At 38.7% G+C, this 13,980-nt stretch overlaps 1 protein-coding gene across 2 annotated transcripts in view; it reads left to right on the top strand.

Annotated features, from left to right (window-relative positions):
• Positions 1-13,980, top strand: part of LOC129365017 (zinc finger protein 469) — a 140,856-nt gene that overhangs the window by 113,680 nt on the left and 13,196 nt on the right. The gene's annotated exons all lie outside the window — the stretch shown is intronic.

Below are 13,980 nucleotides of genomic sequence, written 5' to 3'. Positions count from 1 at the left end.
TGCTGTGGGGGTGTTTTCTGTCAGCATGGAAAGCTGGTCACGAGTGTTGGGTGTGACGAAATAAAGGACAGTCCTGGAAGAAAATATCTGAGGCTGCAAAAAACATGAGACTTGAAACCGATGCTACCCAGACTGTCATGTATTGTAACATAATCATGAGCTAAAATGGCCTAGTCCATGACTTAACCTCATGGACACAGCCTGAGCTCTCTTGCAAATATGGGATATACTTTAAGTTGGCAAACTACATACCATTGGTATTGTAGCTGTTGCTACAGTAAAACTGAGCACTACAAATAATTAATTGAGTTGGCTCAGTTGATTTTGAACCTTGTCACATTTTTGTTTTTTACATAGAAAATTTTTCACCACTATCACTAATACTGTCACTAAAATATATTGAAATTTGCAGAAATATCTGGGCAAAAAAATAGATAAATAAATAAATAAAGATCTCACTTTTGCATTGAGCTGGACCATGTTGCTCATCTTCTGAAGATGTTTCTCTATGGAGTCCCATATCTTTGACCTCATGCTCACCTCTTTCACTTCTCATCAAACCATACGTAACCCAGACAGACAGATGGATTGTACAAAACAAGACACTGGTTTGTTAGGGTTAGGCCAAATTTTATGGAAAGTTGACACATCCTGTCTCCTAAGGACAGGTGAAAAGAGAAGACCATCCAGTTGGCTTATCTTAGTGCTTCAACAGAGGGCTACTCGTAAAAATGTTAAAATAGTTCTTTCCTGAGACAGGTCAGCAAGTACCAGGGAGGAGCTTCAGGAAGAGGATGAATAGGGTCCTGTACTCAGCCCCTGGGTGCACTGAACCCCTCTGTGTGAGCTTTTTTCGGCACTGGCGTATAGGGCTTGCCTGTGAGGAGCAGGGTCGGAAGCAGGAAGTGGTCGTGTAAGGTGATCCTGTAGATGCAGCATAGAGCCCCTTTTCAACAGCGAACCCCTTGGTCATATTCAACACAGCGACACACCAGGTAGTCCTCCTGCTGCAGCCCCATCAAACCTCAGTTCACATCCATGCGACTTGGATGCTGAAAGAATGTTGAGAGTGGGATGAGCGCAAAGGACTGAAGATACAGTCAAATAAAGACAAAAGTATTTGAAAATGATACTGAAGCACATAATATTTAAGTGAGACCACATAGACTCTCTCAAGCTCAGATAAGAAAAATTGTTTCCCAGGATTCTGGTGAGATTAAGCCAGACTGGATAAAATGTCTATGGCAATGTAAGGAACGCAAATGTAGCTAATGTTAGAAGTAGAGTTCAACTCTCAGGAGGAAGCCATATTTATTTTCCATACTCCAACTGAGGAGCATCCTGTTAAAATGCATTTGTCTGGTGAAGAAAAGCTACTGTATCATCTCATCCTGGATCGCAGGAAGATTGGCAGTCTGAACTCAGAGCTCTGGGACTGGGAATCTGTCTCCTCTCTGCTTGACTTCCTCTCCTCTTCCTCATATTCTCTCTCTATCCTCTCCATTGTGATTTCTGTTTTATTTTCTCAGACTGTATTATTATAAAAGGAGAAATACAGAAATCTATTATATAGCGTTTAAACTAAAAAAAAATGTGGATTGCTTTCTGACTCAAGTAGAGGAAGTCAGATATCCATGTTTTTTTGTTTTTTGATAAGTGATGGTTGTATAGATTGAAACCTTGTCTATAGCAATGTGGGTGTTGATATGGCTTGTTGTGGTGAAGAAACAGCAGGGTTGGAAATACAGCGTTGCGTTTCTGTTCTGATGCTGACCTCATCAGAACAGACTTCAGTTTTCCTTCTGGACTCATTACCTCCACGACCTGATATCAGGTGTAGAAGAGGATGGATGGACGGATCAGAAAAAATAAACTGATATACGATGTGTATTATGACACCTTTCTAACAGAACTGACATTTCTTCACAGTTTGAACTGCAGTAACTCATCTTTTGGACCAGGGTTTTTGTCTCATGTGTCTCAATGACCCTGTCTCAGGTTCACATTCTCTGGACTACTTTTAACAGATACTGAACACTGCATACTGGGAACCACACGACAGCTGCAGATTTGGAGATAGTCTGACCCCACGGTCTAGTCCTCCGAGTCTTGGCCATTTTTATAATTGATTCTTATGCTGGCCCATTTTCCCTGCTTGTATTTTCTTTGCTTTGTGGACTAAATGTTCTCCTCCCAAAAATATAAAATGGTGGGACTGATTAATGAAACCTATTAACATGTTTTTCTATGTCCAACAACCGGCTTTATTTTCATTTCACAGCCAAGGCTTGTTCAAACAATAACAATAAGATTTTTTTACAGGTTCTGCAATATATTGCCTATTGAACAACAAACAAATGAAGTAAAATCATAAAGTTAGACTTCTTCACTATGTCCACTAAATCACAGCACAGCTCTAATTCTTCTTGATGTGAATAAGGCTTTTGTTCAAAGGCGATTCATTGTTATTGTTTCCAAATGCCTTTTTTTTTTTTTGGACTAAAGTATCTAGATGCCAAAATAGTAAGAACTTTTTAATAGTGTTTGTTCAGGCAATGCAGCTTTTTAGTACAAATGCCAATCAATGTCACAGATCAGTAATGCTCTGAGCGCTCTTTGGAGATTCACTGAAACAGAGCTTGTGAAGTATTGCACATGCAATGATGAAGTGGTCTGGTCAAATCTACCACAGTGCATGTCTCTGGCAGATCGTTTAAGTCCAACAACTCTTTGATGGTCTACGCCTGAACAGGGACTGCCTTGAAAGTTATGATTTAAAGAAAGAAGCATGAAGGGTTGACATAATCCAGCTTGCTGACCCACCAATAAAACCCAGCAGGAAAAGCGCAATCCACCACCAGAATCTTGCTGTTTTTCAACTGTGTATATTTTTGAAAATCGTGTCATGCGTTGACAGAGTCTACTTAGGAAAGCCTGAGTCGTAATTAGGTCATTTGGACATTTCCTTGGGCTATTTAAAGAGAGGCAGGCAGAGTGAATTTGGAAAATGCTTCTGACTCAAACAAACTGCCTTGAATTCTTTACCATTGGACTGTGGCTTACAGATGTTGGCACAGAAGTCAAGTCGACGGAAATGTAAAAAACTAAATAAATAAATAAAAATACCCAAAAAAATATTAATGTGCCCTTTCCACGCATTTCTTAGTATAAGATCCAGAGTTAAGCTGTAGAGAAAAACTTCTCAGGTTTGCCCCCACAGCACTTAACTCGAAATAACCTCAATTCATGGCCTTATACTTTGCGTTAGCTTTGTTGCCTCTAGCATTAAGCCATGACTGCCAGTCATTTGACTGCTCCACTAACTTCATCCTAAATCTTCTATAAATGTTTTTGTTTCCTCCCAGCATCAACCCCCACCTGCCCTTGAGTTTCCATGGCCTAATTCCAAGCTAAAAATGTTCTTTCATGTTCGTGTCAGTGGAAGAAAGCAGAAAAGACTAAAGCCTTCATTCTGAATAGCCAAGTCATTAAAAGGTGAGGGAGGGGAATGTATACTTAATAATGGAGTATGAATACCAATGGTCTTTACATTTATGCAACTTTTATTTATAAAAGAAATGAAAAGCTATTAATTATTGTTCTTTCTCTACATATTTAAGCTGTGATGATGTTTGTTGATCACATCAAATCCCTTTAAAACACATTGACTTTTGTGATTGTATTCTGAGAAAGTTAAGGGATTTGAAGAACAAGAACAAGAAAGTGAAATATGTACTAATCCGCTACCCCATATTTAGATGTAAACACTTGGCTTCATCTGCTGAGTAATAGTGGCACATAAAACAACTTTGAAAAAAACCCTCCCAAAGCCAAATGCAGCCACCGAACAAACAGTTAAATTATACATGAAAGCAATTGCATACTTCACAGTTATGCACAATTTAATGACATAGCAGTCGCACGCACTGTGAGGTTGCACAGAACCCAAAGTCTTCTAATCTCTCATGTACTTCTCATGTCATCATGTACTTACACCAAAAATTCATTTACAAACGACTCTTGTGTACATCTGTAAGGTTTGTAGTGTCACAGAAAGATTATAATTTACTAAATTTAACTTTTTTTTTTTGGCATTGGTAGATTAATTAAAGCCCATCCTCTCAAGGTAAAAGGGAAAATCCCTTTTACATGTTGGGACTCGACCGTCTATCCTCTTATGCGAAGAAAGCTTTGTCTTACAAGCAAAACTCTTAGCTCAAGGTTAAAGGTTACTGCTGTTGCCAGGAGGGACTATCCATGTTAATAAACTTTCTCCTTATATCTCTCATTGAGTACCCACCAGTCCCAAACATGCAGGAGTGCAAATTTTTAATAAAACCCATTTATAAAAAGTGAAGCATTGAAGAAAGAAACACTGCTGAGTTGCTTTTGTTTTGAACATTTCTATATGGAACTCATTAAACACTGGGCAAGTTTTAAACTTAAATTATTTGAGGATTTTGTTCAGTGTTTTTGGTTGAAGAATATAAAATATCCAAACTACTCAAAATGTCAAACCCCTGCTGTGAAGCACCACAGATACACCATCTGTGAAAATCATTATTGAACTTTTGTGACGCTGTACAAATAAAGTGTGCATGGCTTAAGGATTGTCTTGCAGTGCCTGCATTATATGTCAGGATGAAATGCAGTGGCACAAGGACACACAGTCCTGCCTGTCTGTGCATGCTTTCCCTGGGTGCGTTTGTTCAGTGATTCATGGGCAGCAGGGTGATGGGTCAGTAAGAGAAGCTGAAGTCCCCAGAGGCCACTGACACTCGGGCTGTAACTGTGCAAGCCCAGTCTCATCTCTGGACTTTCACCTATGCAACGGTGGCCCCACACATCACTTACCAACTCTGGTTTCCTGGAAGTTATGAAGCAAAACATGCAGTTCCTTTATGAATAAAAAGCATCCTCCATGATGCATTTCTGAAGCGGCAATCATCAATGGGAGACTGTTAAAGTGTGCTTACAGAAATTACTGAATGATCATGAAACTATAAAATTGTTTGCATTAGATAATAGATAAACACCACGTTCTCATTACTGTACATAAAGCCAGAGCTCTTTAAGGTGTATACTGATACACATAGAGCTGAAAAGTTAATATAAAACTGGCAGATCAAATGTTCCAGTAATATTATATCACCTTCAGATAAAAAAAATCCATTATGTTAAACACAGTAGTTAAAATAAAAAACAGTTTACTTTTTTTCTGGCATAACTCAACGTCAAATCTTGAAATGTAAACTACAGTTTTACCATCTTTATTGTTACTTGATGGTTGAGTTCTCTTCAGCAATTTGAAGGACAGTTAAAACGACTGATTTATTATTTCCTTGTTGTGTGAGCCTGAAGATGAGGTAGCCATGTTTTATTCCTTTTAGCTCTCTTTAACGTGTGGGGGATCCATCCACTGCAACTCCATTTCTGGCAATGATAAGAGCTTTAAATTAATACCGTGCCTTTAGATTGTCATTATATGTGTCCACATCCTTCATATCAAGAAATTCATGAGAATTTTATTCAAATAAAAATAACTAGACATAGATTATATTCAACTCTTTACTTTTTTGAGTCAACTCACTTTTACTCTCACAGTTCCAAATTACAACAAATAACATTCCAATTTTAGGTATAATCATTACCTGCTTAAGTCTAAATTAAGCATTTCTAAAGACCAGTCATGTCGTGACATTCAGATTAAAGTACATGCAGTCTTTTAAAATTCTACTTTTAGCCAAGTACAGTCAAAGTTGCTTTTCCTGGGGTATTCCAAACTATACTAAAGGGATAGTTTAGATTTGTTGAAATGAGATTAGTTAGCCCCAGAGTCTGAAGCTAATAGCTAATCCATGATGTACAAAATACACAATGCAGCCCCTTTAGAACAAAACTATAGTCTCAAAAGAACAGTATCGGTTCATCTGAGATTTTTTTAAATTAAATTTAATATTGTTATATTTTCATTTGGATGTCATTTACTCATAAGCTGATATTTATTTCGCGGAGGTAATTGGGAGTGTGCCACAACTGATTTTCCTGTGTGAATGGAGGATGTTAAGTGTTACTCTCACACAACTAATTTGCTTCAGCCTTTGAAGGCATTAATCTGGATTTATGCCAAATAAAGATGCAAAGAACGTTGTCTACTGCCGATAAGACAGGGACCTCCCTCCAGAGGTTCTGGAAGGTGGTTATTTTCACATTTAATATGAAAATAACCTCTTCCTGTGTTGAGCACTTGCTTCTGAATCATCATGCCAGTGAGGGTGAAAGGTATGTCTGCTGTGGAAATACAGACATATTAATGTGTGCATAAATTAGGAAATTTGAACCAGATGATCTTTAATCAGCTCTCCATTTTTTCAACATATCTGCTTAAGATGTTGATTTAGTCGACCTTTACCACTGAGTATTTTTTCAGGCTTTACAAGTTAATATGTTTTTCTGCTACAGCTTGGTGTGTGGTATGATATTAACCGTACTCTGATTAAAATCACCCTGAATGTGCACCAGTGCAACTCCAGACGTGAGTGTGGTAATTACTTTGGAGGTTGCATAGCTCACGTTAATGAACTCTCTTCTCATTTTTCTCTCAGTTTCTTTCCATTTAATAAAACTGTAACAATTTAAAGAGGTAACCAAATACTCCAGCCCAGGCAGAAGAAAGGACAAGCAAATATTGACAGATTAAAGAAGGATAACACCTGAAATCCGGATTTTGTCCATTAAGGATGAAATTACTGTTGCTACGGGTCTTAGCCAGGAAATTTTGTCTGGGCCACCCTTTGCTAATATCCTTATCTACTTTGTCATGTTCTTCATTCTATCGCATAAAACCTATTTCTTTTCCATCCGCACATGTAATATTCCATAAACATGCGCAAATCCGGAAAATTGGGTCAAATAACGGGGGAAAAAATAACTTTTACTGCTCTAAAACAAATATTCCATCATGTTTGTGGAATGTTGTGGTTTGTAATATGGAAAGAAACTTAGTCCAGAATCCAGTGGTTAGAAAAGAAAAGAAAAGGTTTGTCTGAGAAGCAGGAAAATCTTGTGAGGGCGAGTGAGGGGGAGCCTCTGGAATTACACGCCAAAACCCATTAGAGACACACTCAGATGTGCACAGACACACTAGAGCTGCCTGTATCTTCCCCACTGAGCAACTAACCGCATTGTGCAAAGGGTGGGGTTTGGGTTGAGGGCACAAGGATAACTGTGCTCACTGTTTAGTTTGAAGTGCAGAGACGCTGCCATCTTTCAAATCCTCCGAAGGATTCTGACAGAACGTCACTAGCCCTCTGGCAGATGACTCATTAATTATGCTGTCTTAATCAGAAACTGAGAAATTAAAGTCGCAAACTTCTGAAAGGAAGCAAGTGTTGGCGCATCCACATCAAGCGCTTCTGTTTTAATAAATGTGTGGTCGTTGAGTTGTGACAGCCACTTGGACCCTCCGACATATCTCCCCTCCTCTCTCCTCCTTTCAAACAGACGAAAATGCTGAGATCTTAAAGCTGAAATGCTTGCATAATAGATGTTTCCAAAAATACAGAGGAGTAGGCAGGCAAGCTGACCGAGGTTTGGCGGCACGCCCCGGCACGGGCTCTAGTCCAGCCGTTCTCACTGTGCATTCCCTGCGCTGGACCACGTGTGCTGGATGAGGTGTGAGGGGAGCAGTCAGACGCTTATTATTCTGCCACCTGATGCAGCCCCCTCTCCATCACTTCCATTACACAGCCTACCAAACTACGCACGCAGAAAGCCTGCCTCCCCCCCTTCACTGTTTGGTTTCTAACAGACCACTTTGTACCATTTTCCCATTTTTTAATGGCATTCCCTGCAATCCCGGTAATTCATTACCTTTACTCTCCATTGACGCCAAACTCATCATCTCTCATCTTCATCTGGCTTTGCCTTCTCTCTGATCTCTGAGACCACTTTGTGATGATATTTCAGTGTGCAAGCATCTGGAAAAGATGAGCATGCTGAGAAATTTCTGCGTGTGCCAGTTATTGGTTTACATTATTATAAAAGAAGTCATTGTTTGTAAGAGCGAATTGCTCACCCTGCTGTTGCTTTTCTGTTGGCTCTGTAAGAGCTTTGTGCCTTTGGAGTATTTCTGTTTCCACAACTTTTTGTCACACATACAGCTTTGAAGAAAAAGTCTTAAGTCATCTCTCAAATCTTTACTTTTACGAGTTGTCTTAAACTATTTTTTTTAGAAGACCATCCAGAAGTAGAAGTAGTTTAGACATTGGCTGCTTTCATCATTATTTTTAGTTAACCCAATTGACCATTTGCAAAAGAGTGCTGATTTGTTTGTTTGTTAAAGGCTACCAAGTTGATTTCCTGACAGCAGTTGGTCAACAAAAGGATGACGCATTTCTTAAGTCTTCATGTGGGTGATGTGATTTCCATTCAGGGCACAATTCTGTTGAGGGCCAGCATGGATTAAAAAAAATACAATTCTCAGTGTGGACCAGAATTACTTTTAAATCACTTCTTACCATGTCTAGTCAAATGGGTGTGGCCGGCATGCGCTGTCCACACAGTAAGAAAATATTACTGCACATCATTACTGGCTTCTGTTGCTGAAGATCTAATTCTGTGAAATAGGAATGGGCTGCTTCTTTCCACTTTTTTAACACATGCTGAGATTTTTGGCCATAACTTGGCTTTGAAAGCCAGTTTAAAATTACCTTTACCTTTACCTCCAATACATCCCTGCAGGTGTTCTGTTTTATGTGGCACTAAGATGTTAGTAGAAGACTGTTTGTAATTCCTGTAATTGATATAAGCGTGAAATTGAATTTTCTGTACTTTTGCAGAATCACCCTTCATTTCTATGTTATGCTCTACCAATTGTTTTCCATGCTTTAGAGCATAATATTGAACATAGGTGAAGGAACTTAAGAAGTAATATTTAGGATTTACAATAAATTTAGAATTTAGCTCATTGTTTAGAAACTCTGGAGTACTCACTTTTAACCCAGAAAAGGAATTAGATTGGTCACTCTTTAGTTTATTTTATCAGAAACTGTAGAGTGCTCGCTATTTAGATGCAGAGACCAGAAGCCCTGAGGAGACTTTTGGATCAACATTGTTAGACTATTTTTTTAGACTCCTGTTCTCCAAGCCCAGAAATGGAATTAGACCAGAGGATGCTTAGTTGGTTTGTTATTTTGTTTGCATTTCCTTTTAAATCCTGTAAAGCACTTTGTATTGCCTTGTTGCTGAAAATGTGCTATAAAAATAAAATTACCTTTACCTCTAGAAAAATCAAGTCTGGAGTTGTTAGACTATTTAGCAGATAGTGACTCTGTATGTCTTGGTTCATGCACATGGGTATGAACCATGTGCATGAACATAGTTCATACCCATGTTACCTATATAACATAGGTATATATTAATAGTATATACTTTATCAAGTATATACTATTAAATATACTTAATATAATGGCTGAAACTGGAAAAACTTCTTAGGCTCTGACCTGTGTATTCTGCCACCTCTATATTATAAATATCAGCAATCTGAGCCAACAGCAGCTCTATAACTGGATTGTTTGACATAAACTAAATCTAAATAGAGTTTTCAGCACTATTTAGCACTATCAATGGTTCACTACTTTTCCTTCCTTGGATCGTTCCGCTTAACTGGGAAGACAAGATAAGAGCTCCAGGTTTGGAACTTCTCTGACCTAGTCACCCCAATTTTATCTTTGGTAATATCTCGCTAAGGAGTTCACTGATGCTTTTCTTTGTCCTTCTAACAGACCAACTTCAGACAAAATGTTCTTTTGCTCCCGGTTATACATCGTTCTTAGCAATATCCATAAGTTTGCATGTTTATCACTTTGTCATCCATTCACCCATCCATTTTCTGTATACTCTTGGCTCTAGTGGGGTTGGGAGGTGCTGGTGCCTCTCCAGCTAACGTTCTGGGCAAGAGGTGGGGTACACCGTGGACAGATCACCTGTCAGTCACAGGGCATATCACTTTATCAAGGAATCTTTATTTTTAAGTACAGAAAGTCTGTACTTAAGATTTGAAGTATGAGTCATACAGGAAGGTGTCTTCCAGGTTTCCAGTTTTCCACAAATGACTTTCAGATATTGTAGATGTATATTTATAGGCCAGACAGTTTGTTTCTAGTGAAAAATAAGTTCAAAAGAAGTTTGCAATGCAAAGGAAAATAATGTTCAATGGGACATTTTATGCCTTAAAAACTCCAGAAGCAATTACATAAGGCACTGATGTGATGAATGGACAGAGATTTTCACAGTGCTACCTCCATTTATTCACTCAAGTCAACACCACATACATCCCCCACAAAAATGGCAGGAAAAAGTCTCAGGAAATTGACTTTTCATTCAAGCACCTTTCACCCACTCCCTCATTCCTGCAAGAAATCAACACACAACCCTGTGAGAGTAATGAAGAAAGGAAAAAAAAAAAAAAAAGGAAGTTTATCCACTTTTAGTCTGGTTAGTTGCTTGCCCACACACAAAATACAGATGGGCTGATACCACAAATACACCAGTTCTTAAGCATTCAGCAGTCTCACGCATCAGGGTGGTGTTGTGGTCAAGCCATATGGGGCGCCACAGAAACTGTGGGATTTGACAGGAGGCCTAAAGAACACACATACGCACATGCATCTTAATTGACTTGTAAAAACTCCACTTGAGCACAATTTTATAGAACAAATTTCAGACTAGTCGCTGAGGATTTGACATCAGGTTGTGCCTAGCTTGCAATTCTGTCACAACCACAATTTCTTTATATACATTCCTAGAGCAATTAATGCTTTTTAAGATAAAACTGAAAAAGCCATACGAAAGACGCCATGAAAGCGGGAGATTAATAATCTAAACGTGTCTGCATAAAGTAAGTCTGACTTATATGAAGGAGATTAGTGCAAGGGAAGATTTATCGAGCTGCACAGTCCGGTAGGGGAAGTCGACAAGGTTTCTGAAAGGAAATAAATGACCTCTCACTCTTTGCAAGCTGACAGCTCAGGCTTTGGTGCTACTTCTCTACAGTCCTTGTGATGCTCATACTGCTCTTTTTGTTGTTGGAGGCATTCATTCGAAGGCCAAAACCGCAACAGCCAGTCTAGGCAAACACAATTGGAGCTGTGATTTATGAGCGCTGTTGACTTTGTGGTAATGGATCAAGCGTTACCCGCTGGAAATGCTGGCAGGGCCATTAACCCCAGTTTCTCCAACCTGTGGTAGAGTTGGTAGCAGACACTAGCATTCAGATTGTGGAGAGGTGTAAAGCGGATGTGATTTTTCACAACCAGACCAAAACCCAACTAGGTCTCAGTCTAAAGGTTCCCCTTATAACTTGTTAAATACCTCTACAAGATTTACCAAAGTATGAGACAATGTAAAAAACATCAAACATAGAAAAGCAAATCACATGTAATTTGATTTGTTGGGTGGGATCTGAACACTTGTTACTGGCTTTATCTTGCCTGGGTTCTACACCGCTTTACTTTGTCTTTGTCCTTGTAAAATTTGAAAGTGGCTGACTTCATACAGTTTTAACAAAAAAGATTTATCACACTAATTTTTTGCTTTTCATGTAGCATAATTAGTTAAATTATGAACTGTTACAGTGCCTGCAAAAGCATGCATAACCATTGAATCTTTTCCCAGTTTGGCACATAATCACAAATACTTTAAGCATATTTTACTGGGCTTAGACCAACACTTTGTGTTAGACCAACAAAGGGCACTTCATAAATGTGAAAAGGAAGGAAAATAACACATGGTTTTCTGTAAAATCTGAAAAGCTTGCATGCATTTATTGTCTGTCCCCTTTATTCAGATACTCCTAAGTAAAATCCAGTGTGGCTGTTTACTTTCAGAAGACTTACTCATGTTCATGACAGGTATTATGTCATAACAGTCTTTTTCACAACTCATCAAATAAAGTGTTACCGAAGTCGTCTTATTGGTCTTGTTTCAGAAGACTCCACGCAGGTGTAATTTAGTGCCAAGATAAATTCAGATTTTTATAAGCTCAATTAACACACCAGACCAGTCCGGGATAAAGTGATAATAATAAAAACAATATCCACATTTTTGAACATCTCATTGGTAAGAAGAGTATTACTCACAAAATCTGGAGCTTTGGAGGAGATGCAGAGATCCATAGCTCAAGTGAAAGAATCTTTTGACTGGGCACCGATGAGTTTTGTGTGGTTTGAACTTTATAGACGAGTAGTTAGCAGAAAGCCATTGTTGAAAGAACACTGGAAAAGTTACAATTGGAAGTTTTCCACAAACCTTGAAGGGGCCTCTGCCAACACATAAAAGAAGCAGCTCTGGTCCAATGAGATCATGATTGAACTTTCTGAACTTCATCGTGCTGAGGGGAGCTTTTTTTAGCATTGGTCAGCATTGAAAGGAAGAAGACACTTGAGACTTGAGCAGAGGTTCCCTTGTTCGTGGAACTGTTATCCTAAACATAGAGCAAGAGCTGCAGTTGACTGGTTTACCAAAGAGGAATTTGTGAAAAATTGTTCAAATCTGGAACATACACAGGCTTACAACAATAACTTCACTGAAAGGTGGTTTACAAAAGATTGACTCAAATGGGCTGACTGAAAATGTACTCTACACTTTTCAGCCTGTTATGACAGAGGACCCTATTATTTCTGCTACAAAATTATGTACTACTTTATTTAGGTGCATATCATAAATATATTTTTGTAAAGCAAGAGTAATGTTTTTCAATAGACTGCATGCATTGAACTTTAACTGCTTATATAGTCAGTTAACTGCTTTAACTGACTATATAACTCAGACTTACCTCTGACTTATACTGACTTACTTCTAAATAAGTCAGGATTAAATCTGACTTATATAGAGGTAAGTCAGTAAACCTAAGTGTCTCAGTGAGAAAGGGGGTGTTAAATACTTTTTAAAACTTTTTAGTGTTCTTACTTTAACAGGGGAACTATTTTAGAACTCAGAACAGTTCATGTAATGCAGTTACTAAGACCCTAAACTGATAAAGAGCCTTTCAGGTAGGAAACAAAATCAGGTGTTGAGCCCAGAATAACCCTGAGTGCTTCAAAAACAAAATCTTCAGAGAGATTTATGAGGATGGATGTATTTATGGTATCTTTTCATCTTTGCACATTTGACCAGTCCTCAGATGGTTGGAAAATTTATGATGTAGATGGGGGGTGGGGAGGAATGCTTCTCACAGTAGATGTGTTTGACAGTCTTCTGAATAGTCATTGTCGGAATGAGAGGTTTTATGGAACAGATGCCAATCTTTTTATACAATCAGACTAGAATTTCATTATAGAATTAAAGTTCCCTCTCACAAATGAAGACTCTTTCAAAGTAAAGCTACATGGGCGTTCAGTGAATCTTCACTCTTTTACCTCCAGAGTGGATAGTAGCTTACACACAGAGACAAACTGTAGCTTCTCTGACCGCAGGCCTCCCCCACCATTGCTGGCGGCCAGGGGGACACAGACAAGAACTTTGGATGGAAGTTCCATTACCAGACCTAGAAATCCCATTTTGGTGCTAAGTCCAAGCTTCATCCGGTTGAACCTCAAAAGAATCATGATGCCAAAATAAATCCAGACCTGGGAAGTTGCGTCTGGGATGCCTGAGGAATGGCAACAAACATCAGCATGCCCACAATTCTCACTTCCTAAGGGCTGGCTGACTAATCCATGATATTCCTCCATGATCTAAACCTGAAGCTTTCTGTTGCAACAGAACACTGTGGCATTGTGTCCCTTCTTTTAAGGAAGCTGTGATTCATTTACTGGCAAAACCTTTTGGATCTGCACACCATATTTTCTTATATTCAGTACTCTAGTATATTTCATATTTTTAGGACTGAACTGGTTCTTTTGTGACTGTTTGCATTGAGGATCCAGACTCAGATGTCCCATCCAGTCTCTGCTTTTTGAAAGAACAGTAATGTGACTC

This window comes from Poeciliopsis prolifica, unplaced genomic scaffold, assembly GCF_027474105.1.
Source record: "Poeciliopsis prolifica strain line A6 unplaced genomic scaffold, Auburn_PproV2 SCAFFOLD001, whole genome shotgun sequence".
Lineage (NCBI taxonomy): Eukaryota > Metazoa > Chordata > Actinopteri > Cyprinodontiformes > Poeciliidae > Poeciliopsis > Poeciliopsis prolifica.
This window is presented reverse-complemented; position numbering and strand designations above follow the sequence as displayed.